At 42.2% G+C, this 26278-nt stretch overlaps 2 long non-coding RNA genes across 2 annotated transcripts in view; both read right to left on the minus strand.

Annotated features, from left to right (window-relative positions):
• The window catches only part of LOC144722734 (uncharacterized), a 214610-nt gene that overhangs the window by 9766 nt on the left and 178566 nt on the right, over positions 1–26278 (minus strand). The gene's annotated exons all lie outside the window — the stretch shown is intronic.
• The window catches only part of LOC144722735 (uncharacterized), a 63554-nt gene continuing 54544 nt past the window's right edge, over positions 17269–26278 (minus strand). The window contains exon 3 of the long non-coding RNA XR_013586087.1: positions 17269–17307. This is a non-coding gene — a long non-coding RNA (uncharacterized LOC144722735). The remainder of the gene's footprint in view (positions 17308–26278) is intronic.

Raw genomic sequence — 26278 nt, forward strand, 5'->3', positions numbered from 1 at the left:
AAAGATGGATGGGAAGTAACGTACATGTAACCAGGAGCACAGTATACCGATGATATAACGCATCTCAAAGTTGCAGAGAGCGGAGCACTTCCAGGTACAAAAATAATGATATGAAAGACACAAGTTAGGTTATTGAACGTGTAATGAGAAAACAATAAACTGATTATAATGTTTGCATTGTAAAAATCATATGTATCCCTTAAAGACAGTGGCACACAACTGGGAGTATTTGATGCGAAGTTGTGGAGTAATGCAGGGGCGGTTTCTTCATTAGGGCGATTGGGCGACGCACCACCAATGTCATTCAACCACAGAGTCACGCTAGCCGTCACTGTGCCTCTGGATATAGTCCAATCAGCGTCATGCTACGTTCTGTGGAGTACCGCCTCTTTTTGGGCAATTTCCCTCCAGCTGAGAATCGCCCCGAGTGGTCCCATAGACTTACATTCAAAGATGTTTTTTTTCGAACAGGGGCGCTGCAATGCATTCTCTATGGCTTCCGGGAGGGCTCGCCCTAACGTGCTTATGTCATCATACGTGCTTACGTCATCATACGTAAGCACGTTTCATCCAACAATATAATTTGTCGCGACCTAGTGGAATCTTTAATAAAAGAAACTTGAGTGGTTTGTTTTAATAGTGAGTATAGAAACAAACAAGATGTATTGTAAGAGTCACTTTATTTTTCATTAATATTAAAGAAGTGAAGTTGCCTTTACATGCTTAAGCTGTTAATTTATCCATTGCATGGGTTGACCTTATCCTTATCAATCATCCAGACATTTGCCCCCCCTGAGAGATTTTGCAGGAGCCGCCACTGGAGTAATGTCATGGAAAGTGCTAAATGGAAGAAGGGCATGGTCGTCGACATCATTGAGCAAGGACATCGAGAGAGTGGAGTAGTTTCATCATGACGATCACAAATATTCATGAGTGGAATGACAACGAGAGAGTTACTGCATTGCTCCCGAGATTAATTTGAAAGTCATTGAAATTTAAGTGATTATCAGATGGTTACAGTACTTGCAGACAAATTTATTTGTGCCAGTGCTTGAGTCAACCGACTCATCTAAGTGGGTTTTTGACTTTAAAACTGGATGCAATTACCCTTGTACATATTTATTTCCACACATAAATGGAATTTTTGGTATGAGTTGATTTTTGGGGAGGATTTATGAATACCAATTTTCTAGAATATTAATTCCTGCAGTCACGAAAAGCTATAAGTCAAGATTTACCAATTTTCTCTTGGTCGATACCCTGCTGTGCTCCTATCGAAAATCTTACAAATCTTAATACTGTAGCCTGATTACAGTTTTTTTTGCCGAGTGTCAGGGCATCAGAGGCAGCTGTCCACTTATCCGTACACTAAAATTATTGCCCCTCCATGCCCATTCTCCAACTGTCTCGATTGTCATTTTTTTTGTAGCACATTTCTTATCTATACAGAAAAATTGTACATTTAAATAATTCCTAAGCCCAGTGACTACCCCTCTCCGAATTAAATTTCAAAGGGCAATCAACTATGTTTGGCAAGCTAAGTCAACCAGTCGCTGCTCACAAATAGGATGCAATCATTATTTTGCACGAGATTTCAGCCTGTGCCCCCCCCTCCCCCAACATAAGGCACTGCGCGATTATTTGCTGTACACAAGTGTGCATTCGGCATTTTTCAACGAAATACAATGTAATAGCGTGTGCTACACATGCGCAAATTAAACGCAATACATTATAGTGATTGTGAGCTCTTCGAAGTGATAATAATCATGATCGCAGATGTATATAATGTCCCTCTCCAGGGCACCGACAAGGCCAGACTAAGGTGGCATCTCAGCTGATTTGGAGTGATCACAATAGTAATGCATTGATGTTACCGCAAAACTTTTGCGATTGCGCCGTGTATCTTTCCGGTGAGTATTCGGGTTGTAACGGTAATTGTTCAAAGCAATGTCTAATGAGGGTTGGCACTTATGCTGTACAAAACAACCAAGACGTATCATGGGAAGATTCATCTCTCGCAATGCCAGCCTAGGGGAGGCGTACATTTCCATGGGTTTTTGTAAGTTGTGTATTTCGATCATTATTATTATTATTCTCATCACATAACTGACAAAAAAAATCCCCAGAGCATCTTAATGTTCCCGGAAAGGCATATAGATTTCCCTGGACAGATGCTTTAAAAAAATAGGCCTATCCCTGGGAAAACGAGGACTGGTGACAGCCCTACGTTCATTGTTTGCCCAGTGCCCTGGGAGCTTCTTCAAGAACTCGATTCACCTCTTTAAGAATTTAAACGATGCTCGTGGAGGCTTTCAGAGTGTGGAAGAACAATGCAATACAACCTGGAAACACACACACACCGGAGAACTCTGTGTTTACTTGATTTAACTGGCGTATAAGTTACCTTCCCAAAGGCAGTGCAGAATTTCTGATAATCTGTGCATAATCTCTAACCTACGTGGTGGATTGACAACCCAATTGGTCAACCTGTTTCCCTTTCGGGCCAGTGTACACGAGGGAGTTTTGACCTGTTTGGCTATATTGTGAGATATTGAAAAAAACACACACCTGCAAAGTGGATATCAAACACCCCGTGACCTCACTTTGTATTCGTGTAACGGCATCAAATCACAAATTGCAAATGCACAAAGCAGCGCCGATTCCCCCATTTCATTATTTAATAGACAGGTGTGGTTGTTGTTACGATGTAATAACATTAATTTACAGTCAGTTCTCTGCTGGAATGAAAGACGCCACGGTCATGAATCAAACCCAGGTGACTGATTGCTTTGGTGACGCTGCGTTGGCAGTGGGTGCACAAAGCACAAATAACGAACGAAAAAAACTATTAAGAACTCAACACATTCGTCAATAACACTTTGCCCTTAACAAAAAAGAACGGTGACTTAGTTTGCGACTGAGTTCGCAGCGCAATTCACGAACCGCTTCGGGCCACTGCTCCCCCAAAAGGGTCACTATCTGAATGAGCGCAAAGCAGCGCCGATTCTTTCGTTCAATATTCAGTGCTTTTAAATGTAATTAAGTGTTGACAGGACCCGACTGATGGCGCTAAATGGCACGATTATCGTACGTAGGATAAAATGCAAAACACACATTCAAAAACCTTTCTTTGAATCACTGTATATTTCACATGAAAGAGGAACTAATTTCTTTTTAACTTGAATGCTGCGACGATAACCCCACCCCCGCCTTAACCAAACTATTAAAACATGTATCAGAGCTCTGATCAAAAGGCCGTGCAACATCTTAGTGGTTTCTGCACCTGGCGTGCAATCCAGCAGCAGCAGCAGGCGTGAGGTTGAATCGGACACACCGCAATGGGCTGGTGTCAAGTTATGTCACAAGGACTAAACTGCCAGGTTACAAATCAAACAGCTCGCATATCACAGCGGTGGGACACTGCTTGTAATTGGAGTTTTATTCTGTTCCTGCACAGAACTCTCTTCGTCCTGCGGCTCGCAACGCTTTCACACTCAAAATAAACACAACCGCGATGCTCTGTTTCTGTGCTGCTAAAAAGGCCATATTCTTGGAAATGGCCACGTAAATGATTGAATGCTGACATGGCCAGATATGAGTTTAAAAATGGGTGTTACACACAATGGCGACTGAATGTTATGCATGGGTACGTACGTTCGTTTCATATAGTGTGCATTGTGTGCGGCAAGGCCGCAATTATAATATATATTCAAATATGCTCAAAATGTCCCCCCCAATATATTGCTATAAAAAATATTTTAAAAAATTATAATTGCGATGCTATGTAAATAAAAACAACAATTTGCTAAACCTTGGCCACAATATCTGGATTTGTCTTCATATAACAATGCATACATTTCTGTTTATATGATTGTGGTTATGGTTGTACTTTATGAATCCCTAATCTCCGCCATTACATACAATGAAACAAGAAAAGGTAAAAAAGAAAAAACAGAGCAATGTAATACAATACACTATTAGACATTATTGTTACAAATTGTGTAAATAAAAAGTCTATCCCATATATTAGTGATTTTTAAAAATATTTTAGGCAGGAAATGGCAGGAAATGAGTTTTCAAATTTAGATATTTTTTTTCTGGGGGGGGGATCCCAGACCCCCTAGAAGATTTGGTCCCCCCCAATGTTGACTCCATGGCTACGGTCTTGGTGAGCGATGTTGCAACAGTTAGCGGTACTGCTCCACTGACATGGTGAACCATAGTTCAATCCCCAGCCAAGGCTAACGGCAGCGGCGAGTGATATCTAAACTGGCCCTGGCTTACTGTAGCCCACCTTCACCAGTAGGCACTGACTTAAAGTGTTGAAGTATGTTTCTTGCTGTGGTTGTCCCACCTGATGACGGACGCTTGTGTTGCGCCTGAAACGTCGTGATTTTATTTTATTTTATACCTACGTGACTTTACCGAAAGAACCAAAGAGTGTTGAAGTATGGTCAAACTTAGTTGGAGGGGGCTGGGCGACATCAACCAGTGGATTGCGAAGGGCTATCAATTGTGTCACTCAGTGTGACGCACCGTGGTATAGGCTCTGATCATCGAGGGCCCATTACCAAATGGCCTCAATCTGTGATGACATAATTGCAATACAATGGAAATCAAGGCATAGTAATTTTATTGCATTACAATGGCAATCCATAATTTTACATAATGAGGGTAATGTGCAGTAGGAATCCTTAATTATGAACTGTTCTTCATACCCAAGTTGATTTCGCTCAATTGAGGCAGTGCGCAGTAGACACACGTATAATGTATGGCACGGTATCTAAAATGTGAAGGTAATTTTGTCTTGTAAAGCACTTTGCATTGCATGTTATGCACGAATTGCGCTCTATGTGTAGAGTTTGATTTGATTTGAAGAGCAATTCTTCCGGAGTGTTACAGAATCAGAATCTCTGTCATAGTGGAGGAATCCGATGAGCTATGAAGCTCTTTTTCACAGATGTCCAGCAAGGGGCGGGTCGGCAAGTTACAACAACAAACGATACATGAACACGATCGGATTGCAAAGTATACACTATGTACTGGTTTTGGGCCAGTTGTGACATTCAGTTGCAAAACCGGTTTTGCGAAAAGTGGGTATTTGACTCTCTCTTGTGCGTTTAATTCCGTGCCTAATAAAACTAGGGCACACACACAAAAAATGTATTACAGACACGTCCTCCTGCCCGTTATTATTGTTATTGATAGCGCAACTACTTAATTATTCATTAATATGTAAATGTGAGGAATCACAACGGAAAAGCGGCTTCATCTACATCCTGCCCCCAGTGATGGCCTCGGAGTGCATTCCATTACATAGCATAGACAGTACATGTTTAAGATGTATTGCATTAAAATGGCATGTCACGTTAAATATATGATAGAATGCATTCATTATGAGGGAAGCAGAGAATTTCACATTGTGGGCCCATAATGATGGGAATGCTCTCGCAAGATATTTCGAGAGTCAGACTTCCCGAGTCACACACGCTCGCGGAACGATTTTTGCATAGAATAGCAGCTAAATATTAAATGAAATAGGTCGGTTTCTTTAAAAGGTGTGCATGATATGCAGCTAGAATCCAATACAGCAGTTAAACAAAAAAAATCTGTTTTTCTGCTCTTCGGACCAAAACTAAATCCAATAGATAATGTGTTTTTTTTTCTCTCTCTCCAGACATGCACAGTATTCACTCGCCGTCATACGCTTCAAAAATGTGTAATCTGTATAAAAAATAAAGACATACACACGTACGCATGAGTATGAATAAGTCTACATACGCCGAGTTTTAGAAATAAATCTGTGGTTAGTGACTCAATCACAATCTATAAAGTTTTTTTGGTTTAGTTTGGGAGACGATCATCTGGTGATTATACTCACCATGTGAGCATACACAGAAAATACTTTGAGTTTGCTGAATTATACAAAATGTAGTCCTTGTAGGCTATCCAATAATGGATGAAAGTAAAATTTTAGTATGAAAAGTGTTCGACAAATGTGTTTTACAGAGTTTAAATTGCTCTTATTCAGCATGTACTAGAAAGATTTATTTTTTCGAGTGGGTGCCCATTTGGATGAAGACCAACGGAAAGCCATGTTAGTCTTTATGGAGACAAATGCAAGCTTTAGAAACGAGGATATCCATTGACCTAGCAATAGCCTCATTAATGGCCAATTAAATATTTCACCTGCAGCCTTTAAAACAACACAGTTAGCCATGTGATAATTTCACTATGTTTTAGAAAAAATAATTTGCTGAACATTTACAATGTAAAATATTAACAAAATGTAATTTTTTTTGTGTTTTAATGAGCTAAATACAGTAATGACCTGCATGAATAGCATTTTTAGCATTTGAATATAGCGAAAACATGTGCACTGGACATGATTTGGCCAGTGTCTAACCATAATTAAATCTTATGGGAACTACTGAGTTCACATGCTTGGTTATATATTGCCGCATTTCCATTGCAAAATACATAGAGGGTCACTCTGGGATATAAACCCACAATTTGTAACACACATACAGTATTTATCTTTTACAATATATAAAATGACAATTGTGTGTAGAACATTGGCTGCATTGAATATTTAATCCTTATTCTCAGGTGCATTTTAAACAACTGTTTTGAAAAAAAAAATGTCCCACAATTACAAAAGATGCTCGTAATCGTCGCGCATACTTCAATTTATATTCAGAATTTTCAGCAGGACGTTTTTCAAAGACTTAAGGTGTTAATTGCTTAACAGTCAGTGCCGTTATTGATAGAGTGCTAACCACAGATGCAGAGCCAGCGCGAAGACTACGATGGCATTCACGTCACGTAGGGGCAGACAAATGCGGGGAGCTCTTGCGGTGATGTGATGTGGCGTGACTCAGTGCGGCTGGCGGACTAGGCCCTCGTGAGTGTGCTTGGACTCGTGTATGTGCGGCGCGTGCGTTCGGTTGTGAGAAGGGTCTGAGAAGTCATATGGATGAGCGAGCGGTGATGTGGCGGTTAGCGCGCTTCCCGGCGAACCCCAGAGATCCGAGATCGATTCCCGCTCACGGCCAACGCCAGTGACGATTATTATGTGAACCGGTCCTGGCCCTCGCCTAGGTCGACTCAGCCTCAAATGAGTCGCTGGTGCAGTGTGTAAACATCAGCACTGGGGAGACAAAGGCGGGCGGGCGTGGTGCTAGCCACACTACCCTCTCGTGCACGTTGCCTCCCTTAAAAGGCACTTCCTAACAGCACTTACCCCCAACAGTTTGTATGGCTAAATAAGTCTTTGTATTACTTATGAGCGAACCCTATCTATGCTGAATTGCAAAATGAGCACGCATATACTTGAAAGACTGTGACAATAATTCTGGAAGCAAGACTGTGCTGACGAGGTAAATTAGCCTGCGTGTCTAACTGCCAGATGCCCTTGAGGCTTTTGTTTGGTTAAATAGGCAGTGTCAAACAGGTATGACATTAGAGACAGAGAGGATAGCGGAGTGACAGTGCAAATGAACAAGGAGTGGTTTGAAGTTGATGCTGGCATATTCCAACAGTTTTATGGACTAGCTTTAGAGCAACTCGAATACAGAGAATTATAACAATTGTGGAGCTTCAGATAGAATGGATGCAAGTCATTGAGATTTGTTTAAATCGATAACGTCGGGTTATATCGTGTGACCTCTTTACCAAGCAGCCCTCTGCCACTCCACGTGGCCTGAGAAAGCACTTGTGACAGGTTCACTGACTATAATGGTACAATCACAAAACGAGATGGAAAAAAGTCGTTTGTGATCCAGGCTCAGAATGAACTTAGTGATGACGATCAGATAATTTACACAGTCCTGGCTATTTACGTTTTCCATTAATGTGTTGCCGTGAGAGTGGCACGATAGAAGGCTGTGAAACTATCCGACGCGTGAATTATGAGCAGCATATTAAAGTGACAAATAATGCAATGTTGAAAAACAGCGTAAATTGTAATCATCATTTTAGGTGATATTATAGGAGTTTGTCATATACTTGAGAAGAAATTGCTCTTTAACTATCCAGCACTCAACACACCATAAAACAAGATATCTATTTAATGAAAATGTGTTCAAGCTAGTTAGTTCACTTGTTGAAGCCAGCACAAACAAAATTAGATTTTTTTAATATAAAGTCAAAATAAAGCCATTCAAATGTACCAGCATATCCAGATATGTATGTAAATTTGACACTTTTAGCTTTTCACGACATCTCTAAACTCATTAAAGTGAAGTACAATTTTCCCTGTGATAGGAGTCAAATTCCTTTATTATTGAATTATTATAAATTTGCGTTATTATCTCAATATAGGTTGCGTGTGAGATATATAGGCAGCATATAGAAACACTCACACAATAATATAGTACAGACGTTTATCAATGCACTGTTGGATGAAGGCCTCTATGCTCCATCAGTTATAGGATTGATAATGTTTTAGTGATGAATGGAGAAGAGGAGGGCAATACCACGCCGTATGTAAGTATATATTGAACTTCTTTTGCACCATACATAGCCCATCGTGATAATCGGAGGTGTGGGCGAAGGACAACAAACTAAACACAAAAATCCGTTCTCATGAAATTCGTTTTCAATCTACATTTAAAAGTGCATAGCTCCCAGTGGCTTCCTCATATCAGAAGAAAGAGCGTTCCAGACGGCCACAGAAGCGCATCTGAAAGCGCGCGATGCGGTGATCACCGTCTTTGTGTTCAGTGGCTAGCCAAAAGCCGCTGCTGCTGCGAGGAGATGACCGGAGTTCGCGTGATGATGGTTTATGCTCCTTGAAGAGATCGGCACGGTATTGTGGTTCATTTGTGGAAAGCACTTTGTGTGTTTAATGAGTGCGACTTTACCAAATGAGTGCGACCTTCTAAGTTCATATATCACTTGCCACTCAATCCGCTGAGTTCATAGCGTAGTCTTCAAACCACTGTGCCACCACTCCACCTCAAGTTATTGAGTATCATTTATATCCATCAAAATAGAGTAAAAGCTATTCCAGCCGTTACCAATCCATCAATGGATGAAGGCCTCCCTACGCTGTGTCAGTCATCGGGGCTGCTTGACCTTACTTCACCACACAGGTCAGTATGGGTTGGTGAAGGCGGGGGGGGGGGCATGACTCGGTTCTGATATCACTCTTCAATGGTGTTTGCCTTGGTCGGGTATCAAACTCGTGTCGCCAGGTTCACCGTACAGCACAATGACCACATCGCCACCACTCCACCCCGCATACGTAATGAGTATGTAATTGTGATTGCCAACGGAAATGTACGTAAAAGAACCAAGCCAACGGTGGTCATTAAGAACGAAAGCATGGCAAGAGTCGGCCACGGGAGAATGGCGCGTTCCAGCAAGAAGAGGACTAGAGGGAAACAATCCACGCCTGATGCCAACAGTTCAAAAGGCAACCGCGACGGATGATGCAAAGCTGGTCCATATGAGTGAGCCACCAATGGCCCCAAACTGTAGGGAGACTTAAGGATGTGATTATTATTATTATAATTATTTTGAAAAGCCACGCCTTGTTGTGACTGCCTTCATACATAACGTAGAGCTGGGACAATGAGTTGTTTACGTCAACGAATCGACTAATTACGTTTAATCGAACCAAGTGATTTTGCGTTTGATCATGCGGGCCCCTTTAAAAATGGCAGTTGCGCGCACATCCTCGAAGCCGCGCCCTTCAACTACTACTCTACAGCGGCACACATGGGGACAGAGTTGAGTTTTTCCCGACTTATTTTTTGTGTTCTCCGTTTAGTTGGGTAATTAACCAATACTCTAATCGGAAGAGTAATCGATTGATTCAATAATTGGAGAGACTAGCTCAAACGTACTGTATATATGCAAGGCACACTTTGTTGTGTGAGAGACATTAATATGGGACATCGCTGCGTACGTTTCATTTGTCTCAGATCTTTAGGATGTGCCAGCACTACTTCAATTCTGTCCTCTCTGCCATGCAAATTACACATCCCGCAATAATTACAAACCCTTCATGTGTATTTGACATTTAACGTCTTTTTTGAAAGCACAAAATGGTATGGGTTTATTTTAATATTCATAAAAATATATCCATTCCTGGCCAGTTGGATCGATGATGCGAAATGCCACCTTAGGTAGCATAAGCCAAAGTCATTTCATAACAAGATATGCATTTTGATAATACCACACACAGTCTTACCTGATGGGATTACGTGGATTTAAAGGGCTCAATATAAAATGCCCGAAGCTTACAGAGCCAAATTAAGGTACCGTAATATTACAAGGTCAATACTGTGGTGTATGTGAAGGCACAATCAATCAGGCAATCAATTTCATTTTCCAAAACTAGGTTGGGAGTCAAAATACACACTCTCCTTGACAAAAGTTTGTGTAACGCCACACGATGGGATTTGTGACCATCGGGATATCACACTGGGTCGTTTATTTTTCGATTTAAAGCTTTCGTGACTGCAGGGATTCATCTTCTTGGTTCTTTCGGTAAAGTCACGTAGAAGGGAAGTAATAAAATAATAAAAATAAAACATAATAAAACAATTCTCACGACGTTTCGGCCACAACGCAAGCAGCCGTCCTCAGGCGAAGAATGAGAACATTATCAAGCTAGGAGCTTATATAGGTGTAGCGAGGAGGAGCGCCTTAACAAAAGAATGTGCATATGAAGAGGAATTTAGCATACCAATGGGCAATGCATAGGAGGTGGGCGGAGGGGTTTCAAAGTCCCATTATGCCCATGCATTATGCAGGATCAACAGCACCACGGGGGGGCGCAAGGAACAGCGTTAATAAAGGAAAGGAATGTTAGTGATATGTAGCTGCATTTGCCAAACAACCACGTAGAAAACCAAAGTGAAAACTACATAAAAAACTAAAATATAAACTGATACTTACTATACTCTACAATAAGCTGAGTTACTAACAACAAATAATAAATTACAATTCTACGTCGTAAGAAGTATATAATATACTTCCATCTAAACTTTATTCTCTTAGCATATACAGTACTATATACTGCCATAGATAAACCCAACATTAAATTATATACTTTATTGCTGTAAACCACCCTATACTTTATACATTTTAATATAACACTATGTATTATTCAACTCACCCTAATGTGTATCGAAATGGTTTATTACGTCCTTCCAATGATTGCTAAGCCTGAATCCATCTTCTCGGTTAAAATTGTCTCTGTGTTTGTATATGTGGATCGCCTCATGAACGAATCTCTCATGATAGCCAGATGGCTTGCAGAGAACCTCCGTCTTGGAGAAGTCAATGTCATGTGAGCCCACTGAGTTATAACAGTGGTCTGCCACGGCTGAGGTGTTTGTCCTACCGTGTTTTAGATCAGCTTTATGTTCACGAATGCGGTCTGAGACGTGTCGTTTGGTTTCCCCAATGTAACTGCTACCACAGAGGCAACTTAGTTTGTAGACGCCAGGGTACTGTATGTCTGGAATCACATCTTTTACAGACGGTACCAGATCACGGATTTTATGTATTGTGTTGAATCGGACCTGGATCTTGTGTTTAATCAGGATTTTGGAGATCTTTTTTGTGACCCCAGCAATGTAGGGTAAGGTGATGGTCTTGAAAGGCTCCTCAACAGGATCTTTCTTGATGGTTGGAGTGATGGCTTTGCGGATTGTGTAGTCGGAGTAACCATTAGCTTTAAGAGCTTGGCGTACGTGTTTGAGTTCACTGGAAATGTGTTCATGGTCGGAGATGCATTGGGCTCTATGATATAGAGTCTTGATGAGGGAATTCTTCTGGGATGGATGGTGGTGGGAATCCGGTTTTAGATAAGCATCCGTGTGGGTGGCTTTCCTGTAGACAGAGTGGCTCATTGAACCATCAGGTCTCCTTTTGATTAGGACATCCAAAAAGGGTAGCTTGCCATCATTTTCGACTTCCATGGTGAATCTGATGGCTGGGTGTATGGAATTGATGTGGTCGAGAAATTGGTCTAGAGCAGGCCGGCCATGTGGCCAGATGACAAAAGTGTCGTCTACGTATCTCTTCCATAAGGTCGGGCGTAGAGTGGCAGTCTGGATGGCGTCCGTCTCAAATTTCTCCATGAAGATGTTGGCTACAGCCCAATGGGCTCCCCCCTATCTCCGGTTGTAGCCAACATCTTCATGGAGAAATTTGAGACGGACGCCATCCAGACTGCCACTCTACGCCCGACCTTATGGAAGAGATACGTAGACGACACTTTTGTCATCTGGCCACATGGCCGGCCTGCTCTAGACCAATTTCTCGACCACATCAATTCCATACACCCAGCCATCAGATTCACCATGGAAGTCGAAAATGATGGCAAGCTACCCTTTTTGGATGTCCTAATCAAAAGGAGACCTGATGGTTCAATGAGCCACTCTGTCTACAGGAAAGCCACCCACACGGATGCTTATCTAAAACCGGATTCCCACCACCATCCATCCCAGAAGAATTCCCTCATCAAGACTCTATATCATAGAGCCCAATGCATCTCCGACCATGAACACATTTCCAGTGAACTCAAACACGTACGCCAAGCTCTTAAAGCTAATGGTTACTCCGACTACACAATCCGCAAAGCCATCACTCCAACCATCAAGAAAGATCCTGTTGAGGAGCCTTTCAAGACCATCACCTTACCCTACATTGCTGGGGTCACAAAAAAGATCTCCAAAATCCTGATTAAACACAAGATCCAGGTCCGATTCAACACAATACATAAAATCCGTGATCTGGTACCGTCTGTAAAAGATGTGATTCCAGACATACAGTACCCTGGCGTCTACAAACTAAGTTGCCTCTGTGGTAGCAGTTACATTGGGGAAACCAAACGACACGTCTCAGACCGCATTCGTGAACATAAAGCTGATCTAAAACACGGTAGGACAAACACCTCAGCCGTGGCAGACCACTGTTATAACTCAGTGGGCTCACATGACATTGACTTCTCCAAGACGGAGGTTCTCTGCAAGCCATCTGGCTATCATGAGAGATTCGTTCATGAGGCGATCCACATATACAAACACAGAGACAATTTTAACCGAGAAGATGGATTCAGGCTTAGCAATCATTGGAAGGACGTAATAAACCATTTCGATACACATTAGGGTGAGTTGAATAATACATAGTGTTATATTAAAATGTATAAAGTATAGGGTGGTTTACAGCAATAAAGTATATAATTTAATGTTGGGTTTATCTATGGCAGTATATAGTACTGTATATGCTAAGAGAATAAAGTTTAGATGGAAGTATATTATATACTTCTTACGACGTAGAATTGTAATTTATTATTTGTTGTTAGTAACTCAGCTTATTGTAGAGTATAGTAAGTATCAGTTTATATTTTAGTTTTTTATGTAGTTTTCACTTTGGTTTTCTACGTGGTTGTTTGGCAAATGCAGCTACATATCACTAACATTCCTTTCCTTTATTAACGCTGTTCCTTGCGCCCCCCCGTGGTGCTGTTGATCCTGCATAATGCATGGGCATAATGGGACTTTGAAACCCCTCCGCCCACCTCCTATGCATTGCCCATTGGTATGCTAAATTCCTCTTCATATGCACATTCTTTTGTTAAGGCGCTCCTCCTCGCTACACCTATATAAGCTCCTAGCTTGATAATGTTCTCATTCTTCGCCTGAGGACGGCTGCTTGCGTTGTGGCCGAAACGTCGTGAGAATTGTTTTATTATGTTTTATTTTTATTATTTTATTACTTCCCTTCTACGTGACTTTACCGAAAGAACCAAGAAGATGGGTCGTTTATATTTCACTTTGCAGGCAGACGAGGGAAAACCAACAACAATAATCTTAAAGACCAACATCAGCATTACACATTTCATTTTACATTTTACTTATAGCTGGCCTCTCCGATTACTTAGATTATAATCGATTATTCTACAAATCATGGGTGAAATTACGTGAAAATTATGTCACGTGACATGCAAGGCATGATAGAGAGCTGTTTCTATGGTCACAATCGTGACTTTTTCCGTGGTGAAATTATCTTAGGATATATTATTAATATCATGGAGGTTGTTAGCAGTCTGAAAAACAGAAGGAATCAAAAATAATAAAATGATCAATTCAAGTGGAGTCAACACCTGAGATTATTAATATATATAAACAACAATTATTTGTTTCCCCACAAAAGCCACACTTGTTTCAGGAGGGTACTGCACTGGGATATTTGGCCAACATCAAATACATTCATAATAAAGGTTTTTGGGTTAGATCGCGTTATTTATAAATGTGTCGTAACCCTCCACCACCCGACACGGCCAAACAGTAAAAAATGTGTCACGTTTACAAAGGACAAATAGTTCACTGCTTTAGTTCACTACTTTAGAACTATTTGTAAACGTGACACATGTTTTACTGTTTGGCTGTGTCGGGTGGTGGAGGGTTACGACACATTTATAAATAACGCGATCTAACCCAAAAACCTTTATTATGAATATTGGTCGCGAAAGCCCTACGTGTTAAACTGATCAAATACATTATATGTTTCTTTAGCTCTGGGAGGAAAGCAGAGAACCCGGAGAAACCCCATGCAGAGCGAGGGGCAGAGCGTTCTAACAGTACACAGGAAGGCACCAGTTACCACTGTGCTTCACTGCTGCCCAACAATAATAGTCTGGATAAATTATGCATTTGAAAAACAATGCATGTGAGGGGATAAGTGGCAGTAATGTATGAATACACGGAATACGTTTGCATATTGGATGGAGATCTAGAAGCACCTGGTGAGCTCTGTTGGAAGGAGACAGAGGACTTGGGGAGAGCATGTGGAGAGGTGGTGGGTTGTGAAGGCGTTCTGCAGAGAGCTGTGAGAGATCTGTTCGGGGGAGGGGGGCATGTGGAGAGGTGTGGAGTTGTGAAGACGTTCTGTAGAGTGCTGTGGGAGAACTGGGTGGGGGGGGGGGGGAAGAGCATGTGGAGAGGTGACTGTCGCAAAGGGCGTGCTACCGGAGAGATGTGAGAACACTGACGGAGACGGGTTTGGCCACACGTGGATGGAGGTTGTGATTTAAGTCATGGAAAGAGTTTCGTAATGTCGCAAGCATTGTGGAATTGTGTTACTGTTCATCAAATGCAGTTAAAGTTCCTCCATTGTTATGGACATCGCTTTTGTAGGGGTCGGCTGAGCCCTTACATGCTAGACGTGCGACTCAATGCACGTATCGCCGATGCAAATTGATTAAATTGTTCCCCACCCATATAAACTGACGCTCCCTTGCAAAAAAAATAACGTGTGTCTTTTATATGGGCTCTAACATGCAAACAATAAAACGCATCGAATCAGACTCAGTGCTACCTTTTTGTAAATTGACCGGCGGCCACAAATGACACACAGACCTCTAAATTGTTTTGCTGGCTCTGAGGAGGAGGATAAAAAGCACCCCTCCAAATGCTCCAGATATATCTACAATAGGAGCACGAGTGCACCTTTGTTATCCCCATGATGGACTACCGAGCACAAAAAGAGACAGAAGTCAAATCCGACTTAGCGTTATAGAGTAATCCCACTCTGTGCGTTCCATCACCCTGTCAGGCATCACCACTCATTGCCCCACTCCAGCCCTCTCTCAGCCACAGAGTCCAGTAACAAAAGCAGATGGCACCGAAGATAGCGATGTGTAGTGGTCTCAACACTGAAGCCGCCGCATACCTCTGTGTTCTGTTTGAACTAAAAGTGCGGCACTCTTGACCTGAATAACGCAATGTGTATAATTGTGCCCTTGGATATGATATGCGCTGTGTTGGGGTTTTTAAATTTTGGTTTTACCAAATACCATCCCTGTGTTTCAATTTTTTTCAGATTTTGTTCATATATGATAATTGGCGAGGAGGCATGAAGATGCATTCTGGTTTCTTTTGCACTTTCACCTATAATGATATTCAAATGCACACACGAGACAGTTGGAATATATATAAATAACTATGCATCCAAACACGTAATTTCGCAAGAAAGGAAAATGGAATAATTTGACAGCGGGGAATGTGGGTAAAAAAAAAGAGACTCGTGGAGAAAAATCCCAGTTACTTGACCTTAGAGTGCATAGGATATGCTTATGGTGAGAAACGCACATCGGCTTCCACATTTTTAGCTGAACAATGAAGAGCATCCATGCGGTTTTTTCCCCATCTTTGCCCTTGGCTGTCACTTCACCACCTGATGTGTTTATTAATATCCACCCCCAGCACCCCCCCCCTCCCCCACCAGCAAAGGCCGTATTAATGATAGCGTGGCACGAGCATGGTCGGGGTACAGTCTGGGCAGGTACATCTTTGCGGAGGCCCTGCTAAGGCTGGCTTGTCTCCGACTTTGAAATGCGCTGGTTGAAGGGCCCATTTCCATTGCAGTGCCGTTAAGAAGTTGTATGTCCCACAAAAGTAGGGCTTGCAACTCGGTAGTGCACAGGGTGATCTAACTTTAGATACCCCCTTTGATTTATAATGACCTTCTTGGATTCTTCTCAACAGGTGAGTGAATATTGTGAAGACGGCGGGCTCCATAACGCACGGAGGAGAGAACTAAGAGATGTAATATGGTGCGTTGAAATTGGTGAGATGGAGACGTGTGGAGGCTTCTGAATGTTGCTTTATCTGTTCAGTGCTCATCATGATGTTTGTGGGATTGATATAAATGTATCACTCCATTTGCATTCACTATTCCACCGTGAGGTAAATGAAGATATTACTCGTCCTAAATGAGTAATATACCCATTGAATTGCACGGGATTTATTATTACTGCAAAAGTAGGTGGAAAAAAACTAGGCAAATCCAGCTCCCATTACTTTACCCAAGTACAAAGATTTCAAAAGTGATTCCATAAATAAATCAACACAAATGTACCCAATGTATATTGGCCATTTAAGGAAATGACAAAGATGTGCTAATCTCCTGCAGCAACACATTTGAACGCAGAGAGCATCCATTGTGCCGAGGCGGTTAACTTTGCTCGGTAGAGCGAACATTCAAAGTACTAACCGTGGTTCTATGTAGCAGCCTTCCCATTGATTGAATGGAAGTAACTAAGTGGCACCCAGAGGAGTGGGTGTATTTTTGTGAGCAGTCTTTAACTGGAATATGCAGTGGAAAGGCTAAAACTCCCTGCTGTTAAGGCAAAAAACACTTGCCATGCTAAAACTTTAATACCACATTACATGTACTTATCACGTTGAGTCGATTGGCAGCTACCATTCACACAGGAGACAAAATAGAGTTTAACAAGTAAGGTTACACATTTGTTGGTTCTTTTATTTCTTCAGAAGGATCATCCTGGGACAACAAAATGACACCACACAGAAAGGTGTCAAAAACTAATTACCAGGGTACATACATTCTCGACATTCACACACGTCCCTTTACAATCGAGAAAAGTCAAGAGGTATTTTTGCATGGTACATATTTAGCACTATTTTGTATCCTTCTCAGCGCTTTTGTGACAGTGATTAAAACACATAAATGCAAGTTGAGACTCTACTCTTGTCCTAACGTCCTTTGGTACATTTATACGGAGTCACCATGTAAGGGGATGTTGCCGGGGTTGCGAGATGGTAATTCCCTCGCCTGGTACACAGGAGGTCGTGGGTTCGATCCTGACCCTGACGTCTGCTGTACATTTGGAGTTTGCGTGTTCTCTCCGTGGTCCCGTGGATTTTTATCCAGGTCCTTCGGTTTTTTTCATCCATGTTTAGAATCATCTATCGCACGTTTGGAGTATTTAGCTGCTGCCAATTTCTACACGATAAGCCACTTCGTTGAGCTATCATTTGTGATAGCCAGGTCGCTTCTGAAAAAAAAGCTATATACAGTAGTTCTAGATTTGAAGCTTTTGTGACTGCAAGGATGCATATTCTTAGGTTTTTTTTCGGTCAAGTCACGTAGGTAAAAATATTAAAATTAATAAAAGTAAAATAAATAAAATAAAAATCACGACGTTTCGGAGGCAACACAAGCTTCCGTCTTCAAGTGACGGAAGCTTGTGTTGCCTCCGAAACGTCGTGATTTTTATTTTATTTTTATTTTACTTTTATTAATTTAAATTTTTTTACCTACGTGACTTTACCGAAAAAACCTAAGGATATATACAGTAGCTCCGTGGGTCCTACCTGGTAACATTAAAATAGTTTATAGTTTAGAATTAGTACTTTGGACTTGGAATCCAGAGGCCATCAGTGCTGCGGTTGAAACAATGCAAGTTTCTTAAATCCCACCCACCCACGCCGGTGCTGTCCGCACAGCACTGTAGTTATGAATAGATACCACACGGTCAATCGGTCAAGTCGTGTATAGTGAGGTAAAGTTATTCCCAACTTTTTCCAACACTTTTGGCCAAAGTGGAAGAGTAGGCCAAAACATATCCTCTCAGGGGGATCTCTAGACGTCCCTCTAGAGGAGGCCAGCAGTGGCCTGAGCGCTGCTGGCAGAAGGCTGCACCTTTATCACCTTCAATTTCAGTCTGATTCATAATGTTAGCTTATGCCTGGGGCGTGTTTCTTCAACACTAACAATGTATTTAAGCGTAATTTCACAAGCCCAAAACGCACAAGGACTAATACGTTTGGATGTGTCCTTGTATCGGTCACAAGTGTAGTGATGGGCACCCACCCTAATCTAATGAGCCGGTTTGTTATCATTTGCCTTCTGTGTGTATGTGTATAATTATAGATACTATAACTGTTGGAGCAAGTACTGTGAGCGAGCACCTATGAAGGCCAACAAGGCTCACGAGGCGGTGGGTGGCCAGCACCACGCTCTGCCCCAACAGTATTTAGAAATCACCAAAGCGCACACGAATGGTATGATGTTTAAAGCTTGCAGCTCCATTCCAGTGGCAACAATTTCGGCAAAAGATAATTGAATTAAGGAATCTTCTGCTATGTTTGTTACAGGGCATCTGCTGGGTTTATGCAAGCATAGTTTACATTCTAATTGTAATGGCCATATAATGTTGACATAAGCACACTTTTGCAGAGTTTTTTTATTTTCTTTGTATACAAGTACAGTATTTTAAAACAGTAAACTAAAAAAAACAAGCTGCATTAAAAAAAAATCTCAATCACAAATTTCCCGAGAAAATAATCCCTCATTTACTCTGGCAAACTTGCAAGTGGACACACGTCTGTATTTCCGAGTGATCATTCATGTGGCACATTTAAAAAATTAATTGCATTGCATAAGGGATCTGTGCCAGCCAGTGGTAAATGGAGCGTGCATGGGATGTGAATGGTGTGGGAGGGAGGGGTAAGGGGGGAGGGAGGGAGGGGTGAGGGGGGGCTTCATGATGTGATTGGCCAGTGTCTCAAACAATTAGCCACAGCCTGAGGGCTGCACGTATTTGCTACAATCATTGACAATTAGTGTGTAAAGGGGCCTCTTTACACACGATGCCTATGGCCATTCTGGCATTGAAGGGACAGAGTTATGATTAACAAGCAACCCAAAGCATATTTAAACGTATTTAATGTTTACTATACACTGCATTGCTCTAAATGCGTATTAGTCACACATTTGTCGTGTCATTTTTTTCTCTCCCTCTCTCTCCGCTCAATGTCATTCGCAAAGAAAATGCCTATTCTTTATAACGGAACTCAATAATACATGCGTGTTGAGCCAATTAGTGCATTCGTACGTGTATATTATACCTGTAAGAAATGCTGACAACGCAACTAAAAAATACCGTGCCTTAACTGGTTTGACAAGCTATCAGTCGATCCTTAATCATGTGCACAGAAAGAGGACAAGGATCAATATCTAGTTTACAGCCTGAGGCTGATTTTGCACAGTCCATGGACAGTAAACTGATATGGCTTTCCATTTTCAGCAGCTCAGCTGAAATAGGGGACCGGGAGATAAGAAGGGGTCTGAGCTTGTGTGCAAACACATGCAGCAGGGCCTCGGGGAGGCTCCAGCATGTGTGGGGATAAAGTAATTCCCCATCCATGTGCTTGTTTAATAATTCACATGCCTCTCTGTGATGGGCAAAGGCTCAAAGCTTTTGTTTCGCAACCGCGCCATCCACCTATCCTTTTGCGCAGAACTAAACCTCCATTGGCCTTCGAGGCTCAAGTCTCCGAATTTGGCCCTTCACTCAATTATTTTGCCAATTTACGTGTACTTGTATCTTTCACGTGAAGTATCACACTATATAAAGCGGTCACGTTTTTTTTATGGAATGATAAAGGTTTAAAGCGCAAATTGAAAATTGCGATACAAAGTAAGGCAATGGCGTGTTGAGAGCTCTTAGAGCACGTACTGCTGTTGTATAATGGTCCAGAGGTCGCCGGTTCACTTCCGTCTCCTGGTAAGGCAGTTGAAACGATGGGCAGGTTTTTTTTCTATTCCCCTACCCATTGTCCACCCTGCAGCATAAATAGGTACACTAGTGCGCCTTTTGGCGTCATCTGGTCCAACCCATGTGAGACTAGGCTCTAAGGAAAGCTGTCTCGGGTGTGGACCAATCAACTTCAAGGACAGTGCATACATTATCAGAGTTATGTTTTTTGTTTGCATTATGACTGCAGGTATTGTGGTCTATGCAAACATGACTCCTCGTAAAAAGGTGTCAGTTTTGTTGCCAGATAGAAGGGTAAAAAACCAATTATTATAGGTACACTACAGTTAATCAATTGGCAGATTGTGTTTCGGTGGTGAAGTAAAGTGTGGGTACTCGCACCACAATTGTGGCAGATTAGTCCAAAATACCCTGGAGAGGGGCCCTCTTGGACTACCTCTGAGCCCCTTGTGCCAGCAGTGACGTAATCATGTCATTCGAGGGCTGTGTTTTTACTTTTTTGTAGGTCATGTACGCAAATAACAATACGTAATAATGTCTGTGAAGCACCAATGTTACTTTAATCTATCGTTAATAAATAAGTAATCAGGTACACCACTTTATTTACTAAGATGACAGAATCATAACATTGCATTTAATGTATGAAAAATATATTAAACAGAATTTGTAAATGAAACATTATTTTGTAAAAGTAAATCCAAAGTGTTTGATCTTTTTTTACAACAGAGTTCGGTTTCTTTCATTGTACAAAAACAATGCATTATTAATCAAACAAATTCCCCGTCGACAGCAAACAGAAAGGACAGACTACTCTGCAATGTTCATTAGAACAACTTCGTTTGAAGGCTTACACAATATAGGCAATTCATTGACACAGACATTCAAACAGTGAGCAGGCAGCAAAAACTGACGAAACAATTATTTCTATACATCTTAAGGCTATGTTTTATTACCATCGCAATTAATTAACATTGTCTATTCACGCCTGGATGACGGCTTAACTAAAAGCTCACCATCTCTTAATATTTTATCTTATTCATAACAATATAGCAAGACTTTGAATACATTCACAGGTCTCATTTTCAGACACCTTCATGTCTTTTCCACCCGTGTACATTTGTATTAATTGTGACAATATTTTCCTAAAAATAAATATCTAATGGGGCTGGAACAGTAGTACAGTGCCAAGTAGACTTCACTATGAACCCAGCAACTCGAGTTCAATATCTTTAGATTTGAAGCTTTTGTGACTGCAAGGATTCATACTCTTAGGTTTTTTCGGTAAAGTCACATAGGTAAAAAATAAATAATAATTATAAAAATAATAGAAATAAAATAATACATCTTTCTATTTTTTTTAATTTTTTTTTTTTTACCTACGTGACTTTACCGAAAAAACCAAAGAGTAAGTTTCAATATCTTAGTTTTCAATTTCATGTATTTGGTATAGCCCTGTGAACCATTCGGCTCTTAAATCGGGTGCAACCGCAAACAGAAAAAGCCAGGAAAAAACTGCAAAGTCTTCCAGAAAAAAAGCACCGTACACCAACGCTGTGTGCAAAAATCCCAGTGGGATGTAAGTCAAACAACAACAACAACCACAAGACAACTTAGATTAAAGCCATAATTCTAACTCCATACTACAACAAACAAACATGGCCAAACCAAAAAACTTTTCGAAATCACCAAAATAAAGCCATAAGCAATGTAACGGTGATCAAAGGAACTGTGACCGAAATTTCACAATAAACGACATAAACAACATGTACCACCAAACCCTGTAGCCATAGCGGGCTGCATGAGTCACTCCACAACAGCAGGAGCATCACTATCTGGAGAGTATTGCGGTGCTGAGTGGAATGTGGACTGCCAATGGCCCTACCAAAGCCTTTAACAATCTGCACTGGTCAGTGTAGTTAACTACAGACAAACACACCCACAAATGACACAGTGAGGAAGCCTTCGCCCAGAAACGAAGTGACGAAGTTACCTATAAGATCCAAGATCAAGTTCGTCATGACAAAAGCATTTAATGCCACCACACCTCACCAATGCTTGTTTTTACCATTATTATTAATAGGCCAAAATACTGAAAAAAAGTATTCGTATCTTCTATTTCATTACCTACGAACATTTCAATGCAGTCACATTTCCTGTTTAAAATGTTGACTTAAAAAATATACAGCGGTTTTATTACAAGGAGGGATCTACTTAAACTCAACAGACACACACATACCTCAACTTAAGAAAAAACACTCACCTTAACTGAAACATTTTTAAAATTCATATTTACGTTTAATATGTACCACGTAATCAGGACGTGTTGTAATCAGAACTCTGCAGAAACCAGGCATTGGCTGGGCTGAATCCCACTGCTGTTGCGTGCCAATGTGCCCCAATCCCTAGAAAGTGCCCTCTTGCCAAGCCACTTACCCCAATTTCCTGGCATGTGCCCTTGTGTGCAACCGGCAATCGCTAATGTAACTGAATAAGTGTGACAAATAAAATGTTAGTTGACCCGCACAGGTTTTCTTTCCCCAGCCACTTTTCCTTTTCCCAGGACATTCAAGAATGTAGACACGACCGTTACCAACAATTAGTTAAAGCGTTTGCGAATTTAACCCCAATGAAGCTTGGAGAGCCGAATGGAGTTCAAAAGAAGTCAGAAACAAATACTTTGTGAAAGACCCAATGCAGAAGATCCCTGGGTTTGATCTTCCACGAAGCCCATCGTCCACCCTAAATCGCATTCGCACAAACCATGGCAGATGCGGATACCTGATGCACAAATTGAACATTTAAAATTCTCCAATGTGCGACTGTGGTCATCCAGAACAGACAGTACAACGTATGACGATGCAATGCCCGATCCACAAAAACGAAGGAGACATTGCAGCGATACACTTCGCTGCTCCTGACTCGGTTATCTGGCTTGACCACCTGAATGTGAAATGATAGTTGTTGTTCTGTGATTTCTTACTCAACCTCCACTAGGGGACAAGCTTAAGAGCCCCTCAAGAGAGTGTTTTGGCCTACTCTTCCATGACAGTCATATTTTGGAGTAATCACACTCTACCTCACCACATGTGTCTTGTATTCTTACCTATAAAAGTATTTTTTTGTCTGTCTGTGTGTGTATCTGTCTATCTGTGTATATCTCTGTCTGTCCATGTGTGGATGAAACTTGCAAACCATGGGGTTTATGATTTTTCAAAAGTACCCAGGTACCACGCGATAGGCCACGTGGTGAGCCAGCACTATTCGTATTTCGCATCCGTCAACTTTAAAGTAGTTAAATTAACAATTTAATACTAGTAATTATTATATTACGCCGCTGAGCACGCGCCAAACCACGCATCTGCACATGCGCGACAAAGCCGAGCCGTGGTTGCCACTAGCAATGTACACACATCGGTGGGGGGAGGGGGGAATTCTCATTCGCGTTAAAAATGCAAAATAAATACACACAAGACTGAGGTAAATTCTTCACAGTATGATGTTCTCCCCCCCCACCCCAATGTGTGCACTTACTACTATAGAGTCGCTAGATGCTACTACTAAAGGCCGTAGATACTACTGTAGAGCGAGCGAGGGGATCATGCGTGGGGGGGGGGGGGGGCAGCCCAGCCCCAGCCTGCCAAGGTGCCACCTCGGTCGGCTGGGCAATCTAGGCGAGGCCAGGAGCTCTGCACGGGACTAGGCCTCACCACGTCTGCGTGTCTGTGTGGTGTCTGTGTGTGTGCAGTTCCAGCCTTAGTAGGTACTGTGGTGTCTGCCTGTGTGTGGTGTCTATGTGTGTTTGGGCTTTTTGTGTGTGTGGTGTCTATGTGTGTGTGTGTGGTATCTGTGTGTGTGTGGTGTATGTCTATCTGTGAGTGTCTGTGTGTGTGGTGTTTGTGTGTGTGTGGTGTTTGTGTGTGTGTGGTGTTTGTGTGTGTGTGGTGTTTGTGTGTGTGTGGTGTTTGTGTGTGTGGTGTTTGTGTGTGTGTGGTGTTTGTGTGTGTGTGGTGTTTGTGTGTGTGTGTAGTTCCAGCCTTCGTAGGTACTGATGTGGTGTCTGTGTGTGTGTGTGTGGTGTATGTGTGTGTAGTTCCAGCCTTCGTAGGTACTGATGGGTTCCATAATATAGGTTTTTGGGTCGCGTAAATATATGTCGTTAAAACCCGCCATAACCCGACACAGCTAACTAGTAAGGGTTGTCACATAAACAGAACATGCCAACTCCTCACTAGTACAGCACACCGGTGTGTTGGAGCCAAGCCACAACATTTACAATCTGAGTACAAGCTAGATGAAGTTAGTTGTAATTACTGGCGAAACGTCTGGCAAAAACAACCTCCTATCTCCTGGTGGTGCCAGATAGCAACACTGTGGTGGGCAGTGCCGTGTGGAGAGGGCCAATTTAAATTAACCTTTCCCCTTATGGCATTTGTAACCACCACAGCGGCCAAATGGGGGCTCTGGACGGGTGCGAGGGGCTGGTAACCCCTCCACCTTCAATTAACTACCACAAAACCGCATTTAAAATATCTAATTAATAAGCTTGTGCCGGAGGCTCCGGGGGGACAGGCATCTATGACGTCTCCTGGCCAAACCCCATTTGACGTTACCAGGAGACTGAATCCTTACTCTCAGGGCTCCTCCAGTCGGAGCCATTCCCTGTACACCTTGGGGTGCGACAGAGATGTTCCCTGGCTCCCACATTATTTAACATCTATTTCGACCACATAGTTCGTGAAGCCTTCAATAGATGTACCGGAGGAATTTACATCTGGTACAGATACAATCGGAGGCTGATCAATGCCCGGGTGCGGTCAAGGGATGGCTCCCTATTGCTCAACTATGTTATGTATACCAATGATCTGGTAATTGCTGCTCACTCAGAGGAGGAGTTGGAGGCACTGCTGCTGAACCTGGAGCTTGCCACTAAGAGGTGGGGCCTTACCATCAGCCCCACAAAAACTAAGCACCTGCCTGGGTATTTTGTACCATCGGACAGTCCACCCCACAACTCCCAATTGGTGATATGGCAGTTGTGGAGAGAGTGGAGAGTCCCCATACCTGGACAGTGTGCTCATGACTGGCTCCGGTTTAACAGCAGAGGTCTCACTCCGAATCAGTCAAGCAGCATTATCTTTTAATCGGTTGCGTAACGCAGTGTGGAAGCTACCTGGTCTCTCGCTCCGCATAAAGCTTCAGGTCTTCTCGGCCATGGTCATTCCCTCCCTTCGCTACGCTTGCGAAACGTGGACCCCCCTAATGGAACATCTTCGCCGGTTAGAAACATTTAGGCTGGCCTGCCTATGATCCATCCTGGGTTTTAACCAGGCTGGATTGTGTGAGGAGCTCACAAATCCTTGAAAGATTTGGACAAAGTCCCATCGGCGAGCTCCTACGCCAGGCAAGGCTGCGTTGGCCGGGCCATGTAGCCCGCATGCCCAGCCACCGCATGCCTAAACATTTTTTGTTTGGCCGGATCGAGGGGGCTAAACGGGCGCGGCATGGGCTAGCGAAGAGATGGAGTGATGTGGTACAGGAGGATGTGTAGCTGAGTGGACTTGCCGATGACTGGTACCAGCAGTGTAAAGATTGGCCTCTGTAGAGGAGGCTCGTGAAGGGCACTACAGTCAGTAAATACGTCTACAGTCAGTAGATACCACTATAGTTAGTATATACTGCTGCAAAGTCGGTAGATACGACTATAGAGTCAGTCAATACTGCTATAGTCAGCAGATACTGCTATAGAGGCTGCAGATACTGCTATAGAGTCTGCAGATACTTCTATAGAATCAGCAGATACTACTATGGAGTTAGTAATTACTACTATAGTCAGTAGATACTACTATACAGTCAGTAGATACTACTATTGAGTCAATAGCTACTACTATACAGTCAGTAGGTACTACTATAGTCATTAGATACTACTGCAGAGTCAGTAGTTATTGCTATAGA

The sequence above is a fragment of the Lampetra planeri genome, chromosome 15 (assembly GCF_965212315.1).
Source record: "Lampetra planeri chromosome 15, kcLamPlan1.2.h2, whole genome shotgun sequence".
In the NCBI taxonomy this organism is placed as follows: domain Eukaryota; kingdom Metazoa; phylum Chordata; class Hyperoartia; order Petromyzontiformes; family Petromyzontidae; genus Lampetra; species Lampetra planeri.